Source organism: Rhinoderma darwinii, chromosome 2 (assembly GCF_050947455.1).
Source record: "Rhinoderma darwinii isolate aRhiDar2 chromosome 2, aRhiDar2.hap1, whole genome shotgun sequence".
In the NCBI taxonomy this organism is placed as follows: Eukaryota; Metazoa; Chordata; class Amphibia; order Anura; family Rhinodermatidae; genus Rhinoderma; species Rhinoderma darwinii.
In genome coordinates this window covers 107,011,251-107,024,927 of record NC_134688.1, presented here as the reverse complement: position 1 = coordinate 107,024,927, position 13,677 = coordinate 107,011,251, and the positions used below count along the sequence as shown (strand labels likewise).

Sequence of the window (13,677 nt, the reverse complement as noted above, 5' to 3'; positions counted from 1 at the left end):
AATAGCTTTATGCACACTTGCAAACCTCTGGAGGATCCTACACCTTGAGGTTTGGGGGACTCCAGAGGCACCAGCGGCTTCAAATACCTGTTTGCTGCTTTGCAATGGCATTTTAGCAGCTGCTCTCCTAATCCTATTAATTTGTCTGGCAGAAACCTTCCTCATTATGCCTTTATCTGAACTAACCCGTCTATGCTGTGAATCAGCCACAAATCTTTTCACAGTACGATGATAACGCTTAAGTTTTCTTGAAATATCCAATGTTTCATACCTTGTCCAAGGTATTGCACTATTTCACGCTTTTCGGCAGCAGAGAGATCCTTTTTCTTTCCCATATTGCTTGAAACCTGTATAATGTGGAACGTCCTTCTTAAGTAGTTTTCCTTTGATTGGGCACACCTGGCAAACTAATTATCACAGGTGTCTGAGATTGATTACAATGATCCAAAGAGCCCTAAGACACAATACCATCCATGAGTTTAATTGAAAAACTAATAATTAAATTTTTATGACACTTAAATCCAATGTGCATAATAATTTGGAACACGGTGAAAAGTGAATCAGAAGAAAATATATTAAAATAAAAACACCCAAAATGTGACCACACGTGAATAAGTGCCAATGAAAAACTTAATATACAAACCTCCACCTCTGTGAAAAAAAAGATTTCATTAGAATCCACATAATAGGGGCGGAGCTTGCTGCGCTGAGCGATGGTAGTGTGATCCCGGAGCTCTACCTCACACTCGTCGAAACCAGCGGATAACACCGACAATTTGCCGTCAAATATGGGGAAAACAGGGAAGGACAAGACCAAGGACACTTTGGGGACCCCGAGACCTCCTAAATCACTACCGGAGATGGAGAAATTCTTTAAGAAAAGAGGGGCTTCTCCGGGGAGGAGATCCAAGATGGCGCCGGACAGAGCACACGAGGATCAAGGAGCAGAGGACTCAGACAGCTCATATGCTCCGTCGGAGTGTGCAGGAGAAGCGGACACCGATCCTATATCAAAGGCTTACCTGAAGGAGACCCTGATGCAGGCTCTCACACCAGTGGTGAGTGAACTGAGAGAAATAAAAACGGATCTGCAACACATAGGTCACAGGGTCCTGGCGCTGGAGGAGTCACAGGCTGCAGTAATGGATCAACAGGATACCATGCATACGACCGCAAAAGAGCATACTAATCATCTGAATGCCTTATACTTACATATGGAGGACCAGGAAAATCGTAGTAGAAGGAAGAATATTAGGCTTCGGGGTCTTCCGGAATCTGTCGCTTTTGATTCCTTAGCAGGTACTGTGATGCAGATTTTCTCCTCCCTGATAGGGGCTGACCGGATGGCTTCACTGGTGATAGAGAGAGTTCACAGGGCGCTGAGGCCTAAACCTACAGCTACTGAACCCCCTAGGGATGTAATTTGCGGTATTCTTAGTTATGTGCATACGGCAGCCATTTTAAAGGCCGCGAGGGACAATCCGGAGATAAATTTTGAAGGAACTAAACTTGCGGTGTATCAGGATCTGGCAGCTAGCACGCTGGCAAAACGTCGCATCTTGAGGCCTGTTACAGAAGCGCTGAGGGCCAATAAGCTACCAATTAGATGGCTTTTTCCTTTTGGCCTGGCGACAATGAGAGCGGGGAGACAGATAACTATCCGTACGCCGGAAGATTTGGAGCGAGCTTGGAAACCGCTGGATATGGATCCGATTGATGTCCCCTCTTGGATGCCAGTGGCAATGGATCTCTCGAGGCCCCGAATGAACCGCCCATGGCAAACGGTGGGGTATTCCAAGTCACCTCAAAAGAAGACCCGTCTGCCGGTTGTGGATAATCCATGAAGGTTCGACGGACCTGTAAGATGGCGGATGATCAGAACGAATCTGGAGCGGCAGTCGGTAGATAGTAATATCTAGGATTATCTTTTGATTTGGACTGCTGTCACAAGAAGGACTATCTGCTGGATCAGAAGGACGTGATAGTTTGTATGTGAGGATGCCACACAGCAAATGCCTATTTTCTTTTGTTGCTTTGTTCTTTTTCATTTTCTTTAGCCCCTGTATTCCCCCTCCTGCTATTCCCCCCCCCCTCTCCCCCCCCCCTTTTTTCCTTCCCCCCCTTTCCCTCCTTCCTTCCCCTCATTCTTCCTTTCACCCCCCCCCTCATTCCCTTGTCCCCCCCCACCTGTCCTCCCTCTCCTCTTTAACCTTCTTCTCTACTTCTTCCCCCTTCAGATATGATTTCTTACGCTACAGGTGTGGGTTGGCCTCACTATACTAATACCTTGTACATTTTGCTTGATATGATAGTTCTATTTTCAAAGTGGTGTTTCATTGTAATAACCTTTATTAAGCACTTTAAGTTTCGATGAAGTGTTTACTGTCTCATGGTGGGCTTTGTTTATCCCCCCCCCCGTGGACAGGGGTCAGGTGTGAGGCCTTTGTCTAGGGGCTTTGTTTCCCCTTATTTCGGGATAATAAGGAGGATCGTACGTAATTTCTTTTGGTTTTATGTGTTTTTGTATGTCTTTTTATTTTCTTGTTTTTGTTTTTGGGAATGTTCATATTTGGAAGATATCTCCTTGTTCTGTATTGGACGGCTAGGGCTGGATGTCTCTTGGATGAAGCTCCATGGCCGGGGGTCTATTGAGCTAGTATCTGGTCAAAAATATAAATGGGTAGGTTGAAATTTTGCTCCTTTAATGTGAAGGGGATGGGATCCCCTCAGAAAAGATCTAGGGTTTTTGGCTCTTTACGTATACAGGCCCCTGAAATTTTATTCTTACAAGAGACGCACTTCCGACCGGCACATATTCCTACGCTACCGGTACATACATATTCACAGTGGTTTCACAGTACCTATTCCTCTAAGTCACGGGGAGTATCTATAGCTATTCATAAGAATGTCCCTTTTCAGGTGGAGACATCCAAAATGGACGAAGGAGGGAGATATCTTTTCTTAAAGGGCCAGATGTACGGAATTAAGTTTACGTTCGCTAATTTGTATGCTCCCAATGTTGGGCAATATAGATGGTTGCGATCTACTTTAATGTCCCTTAAGGCCTTTACAGAAGGTCAGCTTATTTTGGGTGGAGACTTCAACGTTTCCCTGGATCTGCCGATGGATTCCACCTCGTTAGTGCAGGCGGTGACACCTCTGATGCTCCGCAAACTTAAGGTGCTCATGTCTAGATTGGGCATGGTCGATGCTTGGCGGGTGGGGAATCCATCGGTTAAAGATTTTACATTCTATTCTGCTCCTCATGGTACATATCATAGAATAGACTATTTTTTCCTTCCCTTGTCTCTGTTAACGAGCCTGCAGCACGCCGAGATTGGAAATCTCACAGTCTCTGATCATGCGCCAGTTAGTATTGTTTTGGAGTTGGGATGTGTTCCTCAAAGGGAATGGCTCTGGAGACTCAACGACAAGATCATAGCTCAAGACGATAATAGTGCGTCTTTGGCCTCTAAATTAGAGGAATTTTTCAAATTCAATGATTCTCCACTGGTATCCAGACCCATTCTATGGGAAACACATAAAGCGTATATGAGGGGGGAGCTTATTGCACTAGCCTCTTATCTTAAGAAACAAAGGTCTAAACGGATTCTTAGCCTAGTGTCACGGATATCTGAAACGGAGAGATTGCATAAACAGGGGGACCTCCTTGTAGATTATAAAGGGCTGTGTTCATTGCGGCAGGAACTTAGAGACCTACTAAATTACAATGCTGCTAAGGCGTATAGAATGGCATGTAGTCAGACATACATGCATGGAGATAGGGGATCTAAGCTGATGACTAGGTTAATCAAACAAAGGCAAGCTAAAGTGTTTATAGAAGCTGTTAAAACTGAACGAGGGGACAGAGTAACCTCAACGCCACATATCGCTAAGGCCTTTCAAACATTCTATTCAAAATTATATAATTTATCTGCTTCTGCCGAGGGGGCCCTTAATCCTATCTTAGATAAACAGGAACGCATTAATGCTTTCTTGTCGGACATAGTAGCTCCTCATCTCACTCAAACTCAGTGTGAGACGTTGTTGGCACCTGTCACGAAGGAGGAGGTGGAGAGGACCTTAGATTCTATCCCCTCGGGGAAGAGTCCGGGCCCGGATGGGTTGCCTATCTCTTTTTATAAAAAATTTAGAGATCAATTAGTACCAAAATTCACAGAAGTATGTAATTCCTTGTTGTGTGGATCCTCTCTCCCTGCGCAATCTTTAGAAGCCTTTGTTACTATTCTTCCCAAGGAGGGGAAGGATCCTGAGCAGTGCGGAAGCTATAGACCCATCTCGTTATTGAACTGTGACGTTAAGTGGTGGGCAAAAATTTTAGCGACACGCATGCAATCGTTCTTACCCTTAATTATAGGAGAAGAACAGGTGGGATTTGTGAAGGGGAGAGAGGGCAAACACAATGTGAGTAGAGTTTTGCATGCTATTATGCAGGTGCGTAAGTCCGGGGGTTCTATGGTTTTGTTGGGCACCGACGCCGAAAAGGCTTTTGACCGGGTCTGCTGGGAGTACATGAGGAAGGCGCTACTGAAGTTTAATTTCCCAATCACATTTATAGATGCTATATTCTCACTATATAAAGGGCCCTCTGCTAGAATTCAGGTTAATGGATCCCTATCAACCCCCTTTCCCATCTCGAATGGAACTAGGCAGGGATGTCCCTTGTCTCCGTCCCTTTTTGTTATAATGATGGAGCCCCTGCTATTAAAATTTCGTCAGACTGAGGGAATCCAGGGTCTTAAGCTTGGGGGACGCATACATAAGACAGCGGCCTTTGCAGATGACCTGTTGCTCCTGGTTACGAACCCACTTACAGCACTCCCGCGGGTTCTAGATGTTTTCACTCAATTTGGGGATATATCTAATTTTAAAATCAACTATGGGAAATCTGAGGCCATGGGTATATCAATACCACATGACAAGTTAAAACACTTAAAATCCATCTCCTCGTTTAAATGGCAAGACTCGGCCATCCAATATTTGGGCGTTAAAATACCGGCGGATCCTAAACATATCTTCTCCATGAATTTTGCGCCTCTTGTCCCGAAAATCCAAAAATTTTTAAACAAAATCGACATTCCCTTCCTCTCTTGGATGGGAAGAAAAAATTTATTAGCCACCTATGTGCTCCCACAGATCCTGTACCCATTGCAGAATATTCCCATAGACCTTCCGGCTAGCTATTTTAATAGATTCAAGAGACTATTTACTAATTTTCTATGGAGAGGAAAGCGCCCCAGATTGGCTCATAGGTTACTTATCCTAAAAAAGAGACAGGGGGGATTATCAGTACCGGATATAGGGTTGTATTATACAGCGATTCAACTTCTCCGCTGGTCACAGCTGGCTAATGATTCTCTCAAACATGGTTATCTGGATCTGGAAAGAAGGGTCCTCTCGGATGAGTACTTGCATTTACTCTGGATTAAGGCACCGTTACCCCCAAAAACTATTTTAGTCAGTGACATAACGAGAGGCATGCTCAAAGTTTGTCAAAGGTCTACAGTATTGAATATGGCTAAGGGGGACCTCTCTCCAATAGCTCCATTAGGGACTCTACCCTATTTTAAGGAAAAGGACACATCCTTAGGGGTGATACTAAGGCCTTTACTGGGTTCACTTCGGGTAAGGGAGGTCACTGCTAGGAGGGTAGTTCCGGATTTACAAGAGCTAATAGGTAAAGTAAGGGAAACTGGAGAGGCTACATGTGCTTCGCCCGCGACATTTCTTCATCAGAGGGGCTTTGAATTGGCGTGCTGCAGGTTCTTGACTGGAGCCCCTGCCCCATATCCGGATCCTACCTGGATGGAAAATTACACTCTCATGCCTCAGTCTCCGATCAGGGCTTTGTCAAAGATTTACACCAACCTTTTGTTAGACTTAGCCCCAACTAAACCCTGTTTCTTATTGGCATGGGAGAAGGAGTTAGATATTATCCTTACACAAAGGGAAGTGTCCTATATTTTGACTAGATCCCATGGGTTCTCGTGTTGTGTGAGACATCAGGAGAATTCCTACAAATTGCTGACCCGCTGGTATAGAACCCCTGCTTACTTATATCAGATTAGGCTTATTGCATCGGATGTATGTTGGAGATGTGGCATTTTTCCTGGGACCTTATCTCATATATGGTGGTTTTGCCCCAAAATTAAACCCTTCTGGGCTCAAGTAGAAAGAGCTATTAATGATATAGTGGGAGGCTCGGTGGAGTTGACGCCCACGCTGATACTTCTATGGCTTCCATCTGGAGACTTCACCCCTGTACGCAGAGACTTAGCTACTCTAATGATCTCAGCGGCTAAACTGTTGATACCGCAGAAATGGAGAAGTGAGAACCCACCATCGATAGATATGTGGTGGGCCAAAGTACATCAATTACACTCAATGGAAGAGTTGGTGGGCTGGCATTCTTTCTCTAGGGCTCTGTTTTTAAAGGTTTGGAAGCCATGGAGGGAGTATCATAAGAAGGAAGGTACAGGAGGGTGAGGGGGATGGGTGGGATAAAGAGATAAAAAAAAAAAAAGTAGTGGGTAAGTAATGAAGGAAGGGGAAAGGAAGATGCGGAGTAAGCGTTCAATGAAGGTCAACATATGAGGGGAATTGTGGTCTATGGTCCTCTTTACCTGGGGGAGGTGTAATGGATTGGGTCAGACCCTGCAGGGGGTGCTAATTAGGAGAGGGGGGCATCCGGGAGACAGCCAGCCCTATGGATATAGGGATATGAAAGTATTAGCGAGCTCTGGTTCTTATAATATACGCAGAAGATCCAATGTGCTGGAGATATGGATTGTTACCTTATGATGAGCAATTCTCTTTTCTTTTTGTTCTGAATGTAGTGTATTGTGATTTATTTTATTGTTAGTTATGGTACTGTATGTTATTTTCTTTTCTTTGTATGTATCTTGATAGGAATCCAAGAGGAAATGACTTTGATGTGAAATACATCTTGAGGATCTAAAATATGTGGAAATTGCCTATTTTGCAATTTGGATTGTGAAAGTCATTGTTTCTATTGCACTGCCTTTATATTGTTAATTGTTAAATGTCAATGTTAATTTCATATGCTGAGGTCATATGATGTGTGTGTTTACTGCAAGTGGTTGTAAAATACAAAATAAAGAATTTATAAAAAAAAAAAAAAAAAGAATCCACATAATATACAATTGTATAGCTTATAATTAGACAAAAAATATAATAAATTTTCTGAAACCAGACAACAACTTTAAAGGCTGCCATTTTGTCACAGAATTATTACAACTGAAGCCTGTGGAATGTATGTCAGTATTGCTTACACATACTATACTATAGATTCAATGTCAGATATGAGGCAACTTTAATATTGTGCTGCAAATGCTAATAAATGTCACTATACCAAGCTTATATTATAGGATGCTCATGACCTTTATTTCACTTAGTAATCGGGATCTCTTGAAATAATCCCCTTCAATGACGTTTCCTTATAAGAAGCAGCTTGTAGTCGTCTCAGTGTATTCTTTCGTCTTAGTTACATGAACTTAACTAATCTATCAAATATCTTATTCAGCAGATTTGTGTTTTGGGGTAAGTGCTGAATGGTATCCTTTCCGGAAGTATTGTATCTTTGCTGGCTGCTTCCTTGTATCATTGATATTTCTTCTTCCTGTCTCCCTCCTTACCAGCAATTTCTTAAAAGTAAAACTTCCAGGAATTGTTTGCTGTACTCACAGTTGTCCCCCTGCCCCCTGACCTCTTTTAATTCCAGTTTGCTGAAGAGCATTCTATACTTACCCAAGTTACAACCTCCTATGTCATATCATAGTATATACTATCACACTATGCTATACATACAATTTTAAGTATTACCTGGTTTTCTGCTTTGGTTACTAATAACGTGCGGTCTGATTGTTATCACAATTATAGTCAAACACAATCTAACTAAACTAATAACACACAAAAAGTTGTACTGTTCATCTTTTATTAAGCAAATTATGTAAAATCCTATTTTCGAAAGGTGTTTCAATTAAGAAGAGGAGATTAGAAGTGTGGGTTTCACAGGTGCTTTGCCCATTAATGAAAGTCACACAGAGCCCAGTTACTGACAAATCTGTTATTCTCAAGAAACCTTGGTTAAATAAAAAAGTTATTGCTCTTGGAATGCAAACCCCCTAAAAATTGTTCAGTTATTGAGGCCCAAAATAGTCTAGTTCTTAAGGGATTAAAATCATGTACAACAGAAACAAATTAAAATATTTGAGTCTTAATTACAATTCTTGAGCAAAGCATAAGACAAATGCAGGTTTACTGGTGGACATATAATGTGTGTAGATTGCATGAAGTTGTAAAATGGTTATTAAATACTTCTAACACCACCTACAAGAAAAAGTAGAATAGGGGACCATAAGCAGTAACTATACACCAGCATTTTTAATTTTGATCGTATATACATGTAAATGTCAACATATGTCTCATGGGACTATACAGTATATGGGCTAAGTCACCAGCAAGTGCGGATTATTAGACTTCCCAGTAACAATAGAAACTCCAAATAACATTGAATAGAACACAAGAGAAAAAAGTCAGATACTATTGGAAATGCAATTTGCCAAAGGCATAGAAAAATACAAATTTTATTTAGACAATACAAAATACATGGTTAAAAGTAGACTACAAATCAGGAAAACTGTATATCTCCAAATGTATAGGAGAGGAACTAGGATCACAGAGAGCAATTTCTCTGGGAAGAGGTATGTAAGTCGCTCTAGAGTAATTTCAATGTAAATATATAGTGAGAGCCAAAATATACATACATTCATGTACAGTGTTGTTACATATTGCTGAGACAGTAAGTCTTGAAACAAGTCGTAGATAATAACAGCAGTGGAAGACAGAGAAATCTCTATACATCCACACCTGCCATATAAACATAAGATGTTTAACTCAGCCTGTCTTAATCACAGAATGCAAGTAAATACGTATATAGGCTGTAAGTAGCATTAGAGGTATTAAGATTGCAATGAAACCAACACTGGTACTGACCCATATAGTTCCGCAGAAAGTGTAGCTCCCAGGTATGGAGAGACCCCAACGCGCGTTTCGCGTGGATGGCTTTCTCAAGGGGTGTTCTGAATCATTTAAGTTACACCTCTTAAATACAATAGGTCAGAAGGTCAGCTGATCTCGTTAGCCAATAAGGGCATGGATTCAGCCGTGCGTGTCAGAGCCAAACCATCGCGAGAATTCACGCTCTGAGCCGTCGAGACCCGACCACGCATGCGCGGCTCCGGAAACCGTGCACGCGCAGATGTGTACAATCGACAGTCCAGGCGAGATCCAGGGACGGCAGTACCGACACGCACGGATGAAAAGGGATAAGGTAAGGGAGAGAAAAAACCCTCAATTCACCAAGAATGCATGAATGTATGTATGTATGTTTGCATGTATGTGTGTTTGCATGAATGTATGTTTGCATGTATGTATGTATGTATGCATGTTTGTATGTATATTTGCATGTGTGTATATATATATGTATGTTTGCATGTATGTATGTTGTCATGTATGTATGTATGTATGTATGTATGTATGTATGTTGTCATGTATGTATATATGTGCATGTATGTTGGCATGTATGTATATATGTGCATGTGTGTATGTATATTTGCATGTATATATTTGCATGTATGTATGTATGTATGCATGTTTGTATGTATATTTGCATGTGTGTATATATATATGTATGTTTGCATGTATGTATGTTGTCATGTATGTATGTATGTATGTATGTATGTATGTATGTTGTCATGTATGTATATATGTGCATGTATGTTGGCATGTATGTATATATGTGCATGTGTGTATGTATATTTGCATGTATATATTTGCATGTATGTATGTTGTCATGTATGTATGTATGTATATATGTGCATGTATGTTTGCATGTATGTTGGCATGTATGTATGTATGTTTGCATGTATGTATGTTGTCATGTATGTTTGTATGTATGTTGTCATGTATGTATGTATATATATATGTGCATATATGTATGTTTGCATGTTTTTATTTTTGCATGTATGTTTGTATGTATGTTTATATACATGTGCATGTATGTAATTATGTTTGCATGTATTTATGTTTGCATGTATATTTGTGCATGCTTGTATATATGTATGTATGTATCTTTGCATGTTTGTTTGTATGTATGTATGTTTTCATGTGTGTGTGTATGCATGTATGTATGTATGTATGTATGATAGTTTGCATGTATATATGTGTGTATGTTTGCATGTATGTATATTTGCATGTATATATGTGCATGCTTGTATGTATGTTTGTATATATGTATGTATGGCCATGTATGATACTGTCTGCTGGCGCCCTGTATCTAAGTCAACTTCGCGGCAGGCTTCTATACATGGTATAACAGTCAGTATCACACATTAAACTGAATCTAAGCCTACGACATGTTTTATTTCATTTATTTTTATTTTTTTACAGGTTTGGTGTTTGGACTACGTCGTTTTCGAGGACTACTTAGATGACGTTTTTTTTCTACAATAAAATGGTTAATGAGGGTTGTGTTGGGGGTGCTTTATTTCAATAAAATATTTTATCTATATCTTTGTCTTTTTATTTTCAAATTTTATTACTACCACTTTAGTAATGGCCGCTGTCTGAGTGACAACATCCATTACTAAGGCGAGGCTTAGTGTTAGCCGGTGCAGAGGCTAACACTAACCACCATTATTACCCCGGTACCCACCACCACCAGGGGTGCCGGGAAGAGCCAGGTACGATCCAGTACCCGACCATCTGTTGTGATGGTCGGGCTCTGGGGCGGCCGCAGGCTGGTATTATGAGGCTGGGAAGGGCCAAAAACAGTGGACCTTCCCACCCTTGTAATGCTAGGCTGCTGCTGCTGTGTTGTATCGGGCTGGTTATAAAAGTGGGGGGGACCCCACGTAATTTTTTTTAATTATTATTATTTATTTTTTTAACCCCTTAGTGACTACTAATACGCCTTTTTACGTCGGTCACTAATGGGCTTTAGGCTAGGCTGACGCCTTTTCACGTCAGCCTAGTCTAAGTCCTGCACGGGTCTCCCGTGCAGGCAGGAGCCGGGGCTCTGCTGTCTGATGACAGCTGAGCTCCTGCTCCAACGCCCGCGATCGAAGTTTACTTCGATCGCGGCCGTTTAACCTGTTAAATGCCGCCGTCAATAGCGACCGCGGCATTTAATTTTGTTTACAGAGGGAGTGCGCTCCCTCTGTCACCCATCGGCGGCCCGCGAATGAAATCGCGGGTCTCCGATGGGGTGTCATGGCAGCCGGGGGCTTGATAAAAGCCCCCAGGTCTGCCCTGGACATATGCCTGTTAGGACGCGCCGGAGGCACGTCCTAACAGATTGCCTGTCAGATTTACACTGACAGGCAATAATGCTCTGGTATACGAAGTATACCAGAGCATTATAGCAGCGATCGGAATATCGCACAGTAAAGTCCCCTAGTGGGACTAATAAAATAAGTCATCAAAGTGAAATAAAGATTATTAATAAAAAGTACAGTAAAAAAATAAATAAAACCATTTTTTTCCATAAAAAGTGGTTTTATTTAGTAAAAGTGTAAAAAAAAAAAAAAAGTACACATATATGGTATCGCCGCGACCGTAATGACTCCATTAATAAAGTTAATATGTAATTTAAACCGCAAAGTGAACACCGTAAAAAAAAAACGCAAAAAACCGTAGCGAAATTGCAATTTTTTTCCATTGCCCCCCAAAAAAGTCATAATAAAAATGAATCAATAAGTCCCATGCACCCCAAAACAGTACCAATCAAAAGTACGTCTCGTCTCGCAGAAAACAAGCCCAAAAAATCACTACATTGATGGAAAAATAAAAAAATTACGGCTCTTGGAAAGCGACGATGCAAAAGCAAATAATTTTAGTTCAAAAGTGTTTTTATTGTGCAAAAGTCGTAAAACATAAAAAAACCTCTACATATGTGGTATCGCCGTAATCGTACCGACCCATAGAATAAAGGTAACATGTTATTTACGTCGCATAGTGAACGGCGTCAATTTAAAAACGCATAGAACAATGGCGGAATTTCAGGTTTTTTTTATAATCCCCCCCAAAAAGGTTAATAAAAGTTAATATAAAAATTATATGTACCCAAAAATGGTGCTATTAAAAAGCACAACTAATCCCGCAAAAAACAAGTCCTCATACAGCTATGTAGACGGAAAAATAAAAAAGTTATAGCTCTTTGAATGCGACTATAGAAAAACGAATAAAATAGCTTGGTCATTAGGGCCTAAAATGGGCTGGTCACTAAGGGGTTAAAAAGACATGGGGTTCCACCCAATTTATCATAACCAGCCACATACAACACAGTGTTATTAGCCTGGGAATGGACAAAACCAGTGGCCCTTCCCACCCATGTAATGCCAGACTGCTGCGGCCTTGTATATGGCTGGTTATTAAAAATGTGGGGGACCCGTCTATTGCTAAATTTGTTAAATTCCCAAAAAAAAAACGACGTGGGGGTCCCCCCCATTTTTATAACCAGCCCGATACAACACAGCAGCAGCAGCCTAGCATTACAAGGGTGGGAAGGTCCACTGATTTTGGCCCTTCCCAGCCTCATAATACCAGCCTACGGCCGCCCCAGTACCCGACCTTCACAACAGATGGTCGGGTACTGGATCGTACCAAGCTCTTCCCGGCACCCCTGGTGGTGGTGGGTACCGGGGTAATAATGGGTGGTTAGTGCTAGCCTCTGCACCAGCTAACACTAAGTACCGCCTTAATAATGGATGCTGTCAATCAGCCAACTGCCATTATCTAGGCACTAATAAAGTTAAAAAAAAAACACAAAGACAATTCTTTTTTATTGAAATAAGAAATCCCCAACAAAACCCTCGTTAACCATTTTATTAAAATGTGAAAAAACGTAGATCTACGCAGTAGTCCAACGAATCGAAGATGTAGTCCAATCGGTACATCAAAATCTGCAACAACATAAAAAAAAACAGTTATCAATGTGAACAATACCAATACTTCTACTCACCTACACACATATATACACGCACACACAAACAAACAACCATACACAAACACACACATATATACACAAACACAACAAGATATACACACACACACACACACACACAAACAGACAAACACACACACATATACACGAACTCACACATATACAAACAAAAACACACATATCCAAACACACACACACACAGTTATACCCACACATACACGAACACAAACACATATACAAACAAAAACACACATACCCAAACACACACATATACACAAACACATATACACAAACACACCCATATATACACACAAACACACACACATAAACACACACCCATATACACAAACACACACATATACAAAAACACACACAAACATCTACACAAATACACCCATATATACACAAACATATACACAAACACATATACACAAACACACCCATATATACACAAACACACATAAACACACACACACACACACACATATACACAAACACACATATAAAAACAAGAACACAAAGTCACATACCCAAACACACATATATACACAAACACACACATACACAAACACGGTTTCTTTTAAATGCTGCTGGGGAATCCGCTCGATCCACTATATAAGGCTGCGCTACAG

General features: G+C 41.0%; 1 long non-coding RNA gene across 1 annotated transcript in view; it reads left to right on the top strand.

Moving 5' to 3' along the window:
* The window catches only part of LOC142742373 (uncharacterized), a 61,572-nt gene extending 54,473 nt beyond the window's left edge, over window positions 1-7,099 (top strand). The window contains exon 4 of the long non-coding RNA XR_012881364.1: window positions 6,931-7,099. This is a non-coding gene — a long non-coding RNA (uncharacterized LOC142742373). The remainder of the gene's footprint in view (window positions 1-6,930) is intronic.
* The last annotated feature ends 6,578 nt before the right edge of the window (window positions 7,100-13,677 follow it).